The following is a 13,228-nucleotide window of genomic DNA, read 5'->3' on the forward strand; positions in this document are numbered from 1 at the left end:
TCCCCAATCTCAGATGAATACACAGAGTGAAATTTTGATGCCTACAGACGCAGTGGGCTGTTAACATGAATAAAGTTTAAGGCATGTTCAAACACTAATTATATTAGTATCTTCATGTATTATTTAATAGATTCACCTAGATATTAGTATCTTTACCAAGGATAAGTATATTATGACTCAAGTTTACTTACTGCACTAACAATCGTGAGAAATGACATGGGAAAAAATGACCATTGACTTTCCATTTTTCCTTCTGCTTCTATTGAGATATAATTGGCGTAGAACATTGTAATGCTCCTTTCATCATTATATCATGTCTTGTTTATCTTTCTCTATGGCCTTTTTTGTAAAATCTATTTTGTGTGAACTCAGTACTGCTAGTCCTGCTTTCTTATCATGTCCATTTGCATGGAATGTATTTTTCCATCTTCTGACTTTCAATTGATGTGTGTTCATCTTACTAAATTGGGTCTCTTGTATGCTTCATAATGTAGGGTTTTGTTATATTATCCCATCTGACAATATATATCTTTTGATTGAAGCACTAAGTCCATTAACATTTGTGATAATTATTGATAGACTGCTGTTTATTTCCATTTTGAACTTCATTTTCCAGTTGATTTGGTATTTCCTTTTTGTTCATTTCTTTTCCTTTTTGTGGCTTGATAAGTTTTCTTCTATCATCTTGGTTTCTATTTGGCTTTGTGACTTCATTGTAACCTTTTGACCTATGGTTCCCCTGTTTTGTATGTATATTTACCCATAAATATAACTGTATTTTTTAACTGATAAAAATACAAATTGTAACCCATCATACAGAGAACAGAAACAAGAAGAAAACACTTTGTATTGTCCTGTTTCACCCTCTGACCCTTAAAAATTTTGATGTCCTGTTTTACAACATCATTTTTATTCTATTGTAAGTCATTGTAGTTATTGCCTTTTTAATTATGACTTTCTCCTTTCTCTACCATCCGGCTTCTTTTTTTCTTAGAGTACATCTTTCAATATGTCTTTCTCTGTTGCTAAATTCTTTTAGTTTTTGCTTGTGTGGAAGTTATTTATTTCTTTTTCTATTGTTAAGGATAGCCTTGCTCGATAAATTACCATAGATTTCAGCTTTCTTTCATTCAGGACTTTGAATATGTCTTACCACAGCCTTCTGCCTTTTGTATTTGTGTAGGAAATGTGTTTACAGATATAATATAAATAATTATATATATATGTAATAAATACCTATTAATAAATTTAACAAATAATGAGAAAACCTATAAGTTAAAAAATAGAAAACATGGATGAATGAAAATAAAACTGATCCAAAGAAGTGAAAATATCTCTTATGTTTATGATGTGAAACAATGTGGTTGAAACAACCATACTACTCAAAGGAATCTACATTTAGTGTGATACATGTCAAAATACCCATGAGATTTTTCCATTTATAGGAAGAAATAATTTCAAAATTTGTATTTAAATATAAAGATCATGAGTTGCATTAATAATCTTGAAAAAGTGTATTAAATCTAATGGTGTAAATTTCTCTGATGTTAAACAGCCCTACAAAGCTTTAGTAATTAAAACAACATGATACTGGCTCAAAAACAGACAGCAATCAATAGAAGAGAATAGAGCAACCAGATACAATCCCTCACACCTATGATCAATTAACCCATGAAAAAGGAAGCTAGAGTATAAAACGAAGAAAAGACATACTCCTCATTATTTAGTGCTGGGGAGTTTGAACATGTAAAAGATAGATTAGAATACTTCCTCACATTGTACACAATCCATAAAAACAGAATATCTTTCTATTTATTTTGTTTACTTATATTTCATACACCTGTAATTTATAGATGTATGTTTAGATCTTTTATTTCACTTATCAATTGTATTCCTATTTTATTCTTTTTGGTATAAATATACACACAATTGTATTCCTAATTTCTCTTTCTGATAATATGTTGTTACTATATAAAAATGCAACGGATATTTGTATATTGATTTTGTAGTCTGCAAATTTACTAAGTTTGTTCATTATTTGTAACAGTCACTGGAGGAGTCTATGAGTTTTCTATCTATGATTAATTATATAATCTGTAAAAACTTTACTGCTTTTTTACAAGTTGGATGCATTTTTATTTTTTCTTGTCTAGTTGTTTTGGCTAGGACTTCTAGTAGTGTAATTTAGGACTTGTGAGAATGAGCTACTTTTTCTTATTACTAAACAAGTGGAAAACATTCCTGTATGTTAACATTGAACTTGATGTTAGTCATGGGTTTTTCATGTATAGCTTTTATTATGTTTAGTTTCATTTTATCTGAAGTGAATTTGTTAAGAATATTTTTTTAAAAAGCTAAGATAAGTTCTGTGAATAATATTCCTACATATTTGATATTGTTATTTTTGAATTCTCGGTTTCTTAAGGGATGGTATCACATATATTGATTTGCGTACATTAAATATTATTTATGAATCGGGACTAAATCCAACTTAATTATACTTTATAATACTAATATATGCAATGATTTCAGGTTGCTAATGTTTATTTAGATTGGAATATACACATACTGAAGAAAAAATTTACATTGTGATTTGAGTATATATTTACTCATTAAAAATTTAATCTCTTATTTTGAATTTGACTTATGTTTAATTGAATTTATTTCTAAATAAAGAATATAAGTTTTGGTAGAACTGGATTTACTACAGTTTACTGATACAGAAAATAGCTATTATTTACAATTGGTGAACAAAACCGTTGCCTTAAATGCCGTATTTTACTAACAATGCCAAATGTTTTAGGACTGAGAAACATTCTTCCTAAAATGCACTACCTAGTCTTTTCCACCCCAACCAACATATACTGTTATTTCTTTGTTTTTTGATTGTTTATTTCTTTACCCCTTAATTGAGGCACTGATTATTGAACCCAGAATCTTGTCATAAGTGTATTTATTAACATAACTTTGGAACACTTAACAGAAGCCACAACGGTATGGATTATAAAAATGATAAGAATATTTATTCCTTCTAGGGACTGAAAAACCTCTGAGTGAAAGAATGGCTAAAATAAACTTATGTAAGTATGCTATAAGATTTCCTCTTTTGTAATTTTTAAATAGAATATTAAATAACATTTGTTTTATTATAGCACTCAATTGCAATTTAAAACAAAAATTCCCCCTTTGAGATTTCTTAAATTTGATTGATTTTTTATTCTAAATTTATTTCATAAATATTTAACATTTATTTATAAACATACCAGAAAAACTGATATTTATTCTGCTCATGTTTTGAATATAGAGCTACTTATTTTAAAGTACACAGGTAAATAACTACATTCATTTCCAGATCAAATTATGTTTCACTTTAATTACAAATGATATTGAAAAAGGTATACATTTTCTGTACAGATTTTACACAAATTTCACTTTAAATTCAAAACCTTTAAAATTATTTTATATATTTTGTGCAATATTAATACTCTGTTCACCAATCTGGTATAAATTTGTGTACAAAGGGATGGAGATTGGTTTTATTTCATACACCCCAAAATTAAATTATTTAAAAAGATTTTGTTGGATAATATTTGCAGATCACACTATAAAAATAAGCATCATATATGTTTCATTTTAACTGGCTGAATGAGAAGTAAATACTGGCTGAATGTTACACAAGATTTGCTAGGAGACCAGTAGTTTTGTGATGTCACAGCTACCCAGGTTGAGAACCATTGTGAAGGCATAGCAGTTTATCTGTGCAGCCTGCCAAAGCAGCATTTGAAACTGTAGTGATCAAAATCATGCAGATTAGAAAAGTAGTTGTAGAAATAGTTATTTCAGATGACACATGTTTCTTCAGAAATTCAAGATGTGTCTCATATAAATGGACCAAATGGTTCAGGAAACTCTGGTAGATATCTATTTTGTGAACAAACATTCTCTGGGGATTTGGACTTGAGGTCTATAATTGAAGAAAATGCTTTTCAGAATTTGTCTGAAGAATCCTTGATTAAAAGGCAATGTAACGCACATTGTGTTTCTGAACCAGATGAAGATAATGATTTTCGTTGTCTCACATTTCCAAGAAAACTCTGGAAAATGGCTGGGAGTGATGAATTTAAATCCATCTGGTTGGATGATAATGGAACTTCCATAGTGATTGATGAAGGTGTCTTTAAGAAGGACCTTTTTGGAAAGAAAGGCCCCTTTCAGAATATTTGAACCTGGAAGAATGAAAAGTAAATTACACAGCTTAAATTTTATGGGTTTAGTAAATTGAGGCAGAATTTTCAAAGATCAGCTTGTCTAGCCGACTTGCTGGCAGAAGAAAAAGAAGTCTCTGTTTTAAGCAAGGTATTCAAAAATTTTAGTTACCACTTGGTAACTAATATATAAAATTTTATTTTGTTCATCAATCCATGGTAATATAAATGTAAATTTAGATTTTGAAAATTGTATAAAAGTACTAAGGCTAAAATCCATTATTTTCTCTAAAAAATGATGACAGTGCCTTAAGTATTCAAGATTATGAGAAACTTTCCTTGCAACAATGAATCTTAACAGAAATCTAAATAAAGATATTAAAGCTGCTTTCGAAAAGTGGCTTTCACCGTTACTGCAAATGCTAACTTCTTATATTTGATGACTATACTATTTAAATATGTATTTTCCAAATACGGAACTTCAAAATATCGTTAGTAATGTTCATAATTTGATGATATTATCTTTGCATAGCAAACGTAATATCTGAGGTTTTATATGTTAGGCTTAATGTAGTCTTTTATTTTGATTTAAAGTATTACTAAAATGTTTTTCCTTTGATTGTAGCTGCAGTTCTATCATAATCCAAATTTTAAATGAGGCTGTCCCCAGCTTTTAGTGAGAATAAAAAGAAGACTTGGGATTAAAAATGCCTGTCTGGTATTTTCATTGGCTGAAGATTTCAACAAGAAACACTTTAAAGCAGTGGGTATTGTGGATTATCATAATTCTGGTTTTGTGTCTGACACTACTGGAGAAAGTGCATTTTTACCTTCTGCAAATTTAAACATCCCTCTAATAAGAAAGCACTCTGCTAGCCACATATTTGGTGATACAAATACCCCGATCATATATGATATTCCTCCTCCATCATCAATGTCAGTTAGACCACCAGAACAAATTGCAGTGGATCAACGTGCTATTTTAAATCATTTGACCACTGTCCATGGGCACTCTCAAAACAGCTAAAATGAAGCAAATGGCTGTGTTGTGAACTTCATTACAACAACAATTTCTACTTCTCAGTACAGCATCTTGTCTCCCATAAAGAGCAATTATTTTGGACTGACGTTGGAGCCTTCTATATTTCCAAATGTATATCACAACATATATGCCAATGAAGGTCGTTTTTCTAAACTTCAACCAGGGAGCAACCCACGATTTCCAGTGCCAGTGATAGCTGATACATCAGCTTCCTCTCTTTCACGGCAAACTCATCAGCCATCTTCAGATTATGAACGTCATCCTAATCACAACTGATCTACCAGAGGACTACCAGATTATGCAGGATAACAAAGATTAAAATTGATGTTGTGAAATGTCCACAAATATCTGCAATTTTCTCATTTGAACAATAAACATAGATGTGTACGTGTATTTTCCTTATTTTTTTTAAATAGAGTTAAGAGTTAAATGGCAGACTAAGTTACCATTTAAAGAAAATAGGGACATTTGATTGATATGATCATTTGATCGAACAAAATGGGAGTAAATTTAAATAATTTCTTGTAAGGAAGAAAAGAAAATGGAAGAAATTTTAAAAAGACTAAAACATGGAGAGGAGAAAAGTACTAAGTGGTTTCTGGTTCATCCTGGAAAGTATTAAATATGTTAAGTTAGGAAAGGTTGGAACAGGAGTTAAATGCAGGAACCGGCCCAGGGATATCATGGTCTCTATTATGCCATCACTGGAATCAGAAAGGTCACATGATGTAGTCTCAGATGGCACATTCAGCATTTGGTAGAATTTAAGAAGTAATTATATGTGTGGTCTTCTTTGTGCTGTTCTCAAATCATTCCAATTGCTTTAATTTCCTGTCCTCAAGAGTCTACACTATATTTTCTAGTCAGTACTTTATGTTGCTTTTATGTTCCAGCCAAAGACAAACTTACATCCTCAGGGTGGCACTTAATGCCTTTCCAACTCTAAGCCCACAAACTCAACTTAGTTTAGTCATTTCTTATAAATCTGGCATCTGACTACCTTGGCATATCTTTATGTTTAACTGTATCTGGAGACACATCCAGACAAATGCTTGTCAACTATGTTAGCTGCAACCTCACCACTTTTGCTCCAGCTCATTCTTGGACTTTGCGTATCCTCCTTTTACCTACTTAGAGTTTCCCAGTCTCAGCACAGAAATCACCTCCTCCAGATGTTTTCTGTCTAATCCCCTTTTCTTTTCTAACTTGGATACCAGAACAGTAAGCACAGCATATGCCACAGGATGCATTTTAGTATTCAGTGAATGAAAAATATATGTTGACTTTAAGCATAATCTACTTTCCTGAAACAACAAAACTCTCTTGGTTTTGAAACTATTTCGTTATGGTCTTTACTCTTCACCACAAACTAGCTCTTTTCATAGCCCAAGGACTAGTCACACAAGACAGATAGTGGAGGTAGGTACAGGAGACATAGTATTATTTTCTTCTTTATTCATGCCTCCAGAGGCCTAAAGCATTCGATTCTCATTTGCTTAATTTTTTGCTGTCTCTTCATCACCCTCCCACCCCAAAATCGCTGATTCTCTTCCCCATACCAATAACTATACTGACTTCTATTTAATTTACTTCTTAGAACCAGAGTTTTGTCCAGAAGAGACAGTGCCATTGCAAACATTTAATGTAGGTTTATACACCCCACAAATCTTGTGCCCATTGTAACCTTCACACAGGAAGTAATTATGAGGTACTTGCCCCTTGGTTGGGGAGGTTCTATTCAGTAACCAAATTGCATTCTAAAATGTGTGGTATAGAAGGAGTGTGGTAGAATTAAAAATTTGTCCAACTGCAAGAATACCAAATTTCTGCAGTATTAAGAAATATAAAATAGTCATGGAAGTCTTTGATTATTTCCCATTAATTTAAAATAAAGGTGAACCAATTTCAGAATGTGAAATGCCCTCAAATGCTGGAAAAATTGTATGCATGATCAGGGATCCTAAGGCTTCTGCTCACAATCATGCAGCCAGTGTCACCTGATAAGATTGGAATGGCAAAATTGTGTCCTGAGAATATGTCACCAGTTTTGAAGAAAGACTTTGATAATCTGGAGAATGGGCAAATTGGCCAGGGTAAACTCTAGCAACGTTCCACCAATATGACCTTTACCGAGGGAAGAAAAGAGCCCAATTGCAGATGGAGAACTGTGTCTGAACAGCAGTGGTTGTTCCTACAACAGAAACATCAAGCTTTTAATTTGTCAGCTCAACTCTGATGGTGGCTATGTTGTTGCTTATATTAGCAGTCTGGGGTTCAGATGGGCTGGTTCAGCAGCTTGTTTCCAGCTCTCTTATCAGAGAGTGGGTATTACCGTGATCATCTTAACAAGGTTGTATACTGATAAGTCAAAAGCTAGTTTACTTTCAAAATTAAATATCCTAAAGAAGAATACTGTTTGTTTCTCCATGTGTAGTTTTCTACCTGGGAAAATCTAGACTATTGGCAGAAGTACAAAAGTTGTCTGGTGCTTTGAAAACCATACTCTGAGCACTGCCCACTGAATTCTTCCCACTAAATACTACATATATGTGTACCACTGTGAGTGTGTGTGAAGAAGGATTGTTAAGCTGTAACTAAGTTTGTCTAAGTTGAGTCATCAATGAATTACTCCTCTGCATCTTGCAGAATCTCTGTGAATTAAGAATTTCATTGATCCACCAGATTTTCTTCCAATCAGGGAGAGGTAGATTATATATCTCCCAGTACACTAATTGTTACCTTTTCATTGAATCCCGAGGAGATGCGAGGGTCAAGCCACTGAACCCTTGAATTGGAATTAGGCATATACATTCTCCAGTCCCCAGAGCCCAGCACAGTTCTGTGTCTACTTTTAATTTAAGCTTATATCCAATTTTTTTTCTTTTAATTCTCATTGTTGACACAACTTATTTTGGCTTTGAACACCCGTTGACTAATTTATAGAGCCTGAATCACTGACTTATTCCCGTTCACCTAGATATTGTGATAACCTTTCTGTCCTAAGACTACCTGCAATAGAGTGAGCGTAGTCATCATTTTGAAAGCAGTCCTCAGTCCTAATAATACAGAACCTTTACACTTCTTTGCCCAACACTTGAGCAAGACTGTTGTGGATCTCATTGATTTTCCTCACATCTCCTATTGCAACCGTGAGAAAACACCACATTGTTATCCAAAATCAAGTCTTTGTCAGTATTGCATTCCCATTGCAAAACAGTTAGTAATTGTAGGAGTTCTGAGATTTTATCATGCTGACAGTTTTAGTAACCTAACATGTTTTTTAAATACAGATGCTGTCGGGGAGATGAGACCATCAGTCAGAGACAGTGAACTTTATAAATCACAGCAAGAGAAGCCAGTTTTACATTTGTATCCATTCCCTAATCTCAGATGAATACACAGAGAGAAATTTTGATGCCTACAGAAGCAGTGGGCTTTTAACAAGAAGAAAGCATAGGGCATGGTTAAATACTAATTTTATTAATATCTTTATGTATAATTTATTAGAATTACTTATTTATTTGTAACTTTACCTAGAATAAGTATGTCATGACTCAAGTTTACTTGCTGCAAAAACAGTCATGGGAAATGACATGGGAAAAATGACCATTGACTTTACATTTTTCCTTCCGCTTTTATTGAAATATAATTGGCATAAACCATTGTGTAAGTTTAGGTGCACAGGACAGTGATTTGAATTACAAGTGTCATAAAATAAATCTCATAGCAACTTTTGGGAGAATTCATTATCTCATTTAGATAAAATATTAAAGAATTACTATTTGTCTTTTGCTTGTGATGAGAAACTTTATGGTCTACTATCGTAACAACATTCATATAGAACATAAAGCAGTATTAATTGTAATTTTCATGTTACTACGGGGAATCCCTAGAACACGTTTATTTTACGGCTGGAGGTTTGTAACTTTTGAGTGCATTAATCAAATTCTCTTTTCCCAAACCCTGCCTCTGTTAACGACAAATATATTTTTTTCCTATAACTATGTTTTTTTGTTTTTGAAGTGCTCTTCAATCTATTAACTGTGTTAGTTTCTCTTACACAACTAACTGCTCTTTTTAATACATTTCAAATTGATCACCAGAATATATCTAGGTATGATATGTTGCTATTTAAAGATATTTCATAGTTATTGACTATTCCCCATACTGTACATTTATTGTACCTGACTCATTTAATTTGCAACTAGAAAATTTTCTCTCTTAATTTTTTTCAACCTTTTCTTTTCTTCACCCCATTACCATCCTTCTTGTGAACAACCTGTTTCTTTGTATATCTATATCTCATTTTCTGTTTTGTTTTGTTCATTTATTTTAAATTCAAAATATGAATAAAGCAATTCTGCATTTGTCATTCACTTTCTGACTTATTTCACTTAGCATTTTACCTTCTTGGTCTACCCATTCCCTGCACATTACAAGAAATTATTCTTTTTAGAGCTGAGTAATAACCCATTGTATCTTTTTTTTGTGTGTGTGTGTGTATATATATATATATATATATATACACACAGATCATATATATATATACAGATCATATATATATATATACTGGGTGTGTATTTATATTTATAAATATAGATAAATCTCTAGTTAAGATGGGTAGATATATATACTATAAACATGCATCTTCATTATCCATTATTTATTAATGAGAAATTAATTTGCTTCTATATCCTGTCTATTGTGAATTATGCTGCAGTGAATATAGGGTTGAAATTACCTTTTCTAGTTAGTGTTTTTATTTTTTTGGAATAAGTATCCACATATGGAAATGTTGGATTATATTTCATTTTTAATTTTTAGATAAAGCTCCTTGTTTTTGTCCACAGTGGCAGCACATAATTACATACACTCCAGCAGTGCATCAGGGTTGTTTTTCTTACATCCTTACTAACACTTATGTTTGTTATCTTTTTGATTATAGTCATTCTGACAGGACTGACATAAAATCTCATTGTGTTTTGGACTTGCATTTTTCTGATGGTTAGTGATGTTGATCGGTTTCACGTGCCTCTTGGTTACCTTTCCCCCACTGTATATTCATTTTTTGTAATGGGCTAAATGACCAAAACTGATTTCATTTTCAGGTATTCTTTGTGTTCCATTATTCTGTTTGTTCTGTGCCACTACCATATTCTTTTTATTACTGTAGATTTGTATTATATTTTAAAATCAGGGACAGTGAAATATCCTCTTTGTTCTTTTTCAAAGTTGTGTTTTCAGTTTGTTTATTTTCTTTTATTTCTTATTTTTAGTGATTTCAACTCTTTTGTGTTTACATTTATATTTTAAAATTATTTATTGTAAGTGTCTGAAAATGCCCTTGCTTTTTGATAGGCACTGAATTTAATTTGTGTAATTTCTTGGCCAATACTGTCATTTAAAGAATATTTTTTACTCATATATGAACACAATATATCCTTTAACTGTTTGCATTATTTTCAATTTCTTTTATAAATATTTTATAGTTTTCTGAGTACAGGTCTTTTACCTCTTTGGTTGGAAAAATTTCTTGATTTTTTTTGTTTTGTAATGCAACTGTAAATGAGACAGTTCCCTCACTTTCTCTATATGTTAGCCTGTTGTTAGTGTGTAGAAATGCAAGATTTCTGTATGTTAATTTTACATTCTGAAATTTTACCTAATGCATTGATAAGCCCTAGTAGATTTGTGGCACCATTATTAGGATTTCTTTTAAAGTATGTCATCTGCAAACAGATTCTTTTACTCATTTTCTGAAATAGGTATATTTTATTTACTTTTATTTTGGAGAGCTATGTCAAGAATTTCCAATACTATACTGAATAAAAGAGGTAAGAGTGATCATTCTTGTCTTCTTCCTGCTCTTATTGGAGATGCTTTCAGCTTTTAATCAGTGAGTGCCATGTTAGCTGAGTTCATGTCATATATGACTTTAACTCTGTTGAGTTATATTTCCTCATGCCCACTTTGAGGAGAAATATATTCATAAATAGATACTGAATTTGTCAAAATATTTTATGACTCTATTGATCGACCATATAATTATGATTCTTCAATTTGTTAGTGTGGTGTATCTTACTGATTAGTTTGTGTGTATTGAATCTGTTTTGCATCCCTGGAATAAAATAGACAATCATATTGTATAATCTTCTTAATGTGTTGTTTGATTTGCTAACAATTTAGTGATGATTTTTGCATCTATGCTTATCAGTAATATTTAACCTATAATTTTTGAGGTATTTTTTCCAGTTTTAGTAGTAGTGTGATACAGAAATGTGGGGTAGGAAGCCTCCCTTCCTCTCGAAAATTTGGAATACTCTGAGAAGTATAGGTGATAGCTCTTCTCTAAATGTTTGGCGGAAATCACCTGTGAAGCTGACTAGGCCTGGAATTTTGTTTCTTGGGAGATTTTGTTTAATTACTTATTCAATTTCATTAGTGATAATCTGTTCATGTTTTCTTTCTCATTCCATTCTGGAGATTAAGTCTTTCTAAGAAATTGTCCATTTCTTCTAGGGATTCCATTTTATTGGCATATAATTTGTTGTATTTGATGCTTTGTATTTCTTTGATATAAGCTGTAACTTAATATTTATTCCTGAGCTTATTAATCTGTACTCTCTTCATTGCTCATTTGTCTCGTTAAATTTTATCAACTTTATTTATCACTCAAATGCAATTATTTAGTTTGATTAAATGTTTCTATTTTAATCTTTATTTTATATCATTATGTTCTGTCCTTTCAGCTGTCTTTCCTTCTACTAACAAGTTTGTTTATTATTTTGTTACAACGTTTGGTTGTAAGAATATGTTATAAGAGAGAGATGTTTCTTATTTGTATAAGTGGGATTATTTTGCTATAAGCATCCCTATTAATACTGCTTTTGATGTACCCCATGGATTTGGTATTTGTTGTCATTTTTCTTTATATATTTTTCCTTTGATTTATACAGCAAAACATTTGTTGTAAATATTGTATGATTTATCCTCCACACTATAGTATTTTTCTCAGGTTTTTTCTTTTAGTAAATCTCTATTCTCATAAAATCCATAACTTTCTTCACAAAATAAAGAGAAAAATAATAAAACTTATAAAAACATCTGAAAGACCCAAATTTTCTAAAACTATTTTGAAAAATGAAAAAAGCTTTGTGTATTACCGTCTCTGATTTTATAACACACTACAAAGCTACAGTAATCAATACATCAATATATGGCACTTAGAGAAACACATAGAGCATTGGAACAAAATAAATAGTTGTTAAATAAACCCACACACATATGGTCAATGAGTCTACAATGAAGGAGGCAAGAGTATACAATGGAGAAAAGGCAGTCTCTTGAAGAAGTAGTTCTGAGAAACTGGACAGTACATGTAAAAGTAAGATGTAAGAGCACTTCCATCCATAGTATAAAAAATGAGATAAAAATGGATTAATTCCCTTAATGTAAAGCCTGAAACTATACAATTTCTGACCAAGAACAGGAACAGAACTGAATTTGAGATAAATCATAAGAATGTTTATTTTTGATTTGTCTCCCAATTAAACAAAAAAGGAAAACTAACATTTACAGTTTTACTTTACTAAGGAAAAAAGAGGTACTATATGATACAGGGATTCTACTTCTTGTATAAGTGTGAAGTGCAAAACCTTCTGCAGAGCAAAGGAAACCTTCAACAAGACATATGATATCAGACAGAATAGAAGGAAAAATTTCAGACAATGTGACCAACAAGATGTTAATATCCATAATATATATATAGCATATTAGATTCAATATTTAAAAAGCAAAGACCCCAACTTAAAACAGTTGAAGGATCTTCATGGAAATTTTTCAAAAACCGAGATGTGGATGATATTCATGCACATAAAAAGTAACATAACGTTGCTATCAATTAGGAAATCATAAATCAAAACCAGAAAGAAATATAATCTCACAGCAACCAAAATGGCTATTAACAAAATGTCTACAAATA

Source organism: Vicugna pacos, unplaced genomic scaffold (genome assembly GCF_048564905.1).
Source record: "Vicugna pacos unplaced genomic scaffold, VicPac4 scaffold_20, whole genome shotgun sequence".
NCBI lineage: Eukaryota > Metazoa > Chordata > Mammalia > Artiodactyla > Camelidae > Vicugna > Vicugna pacos.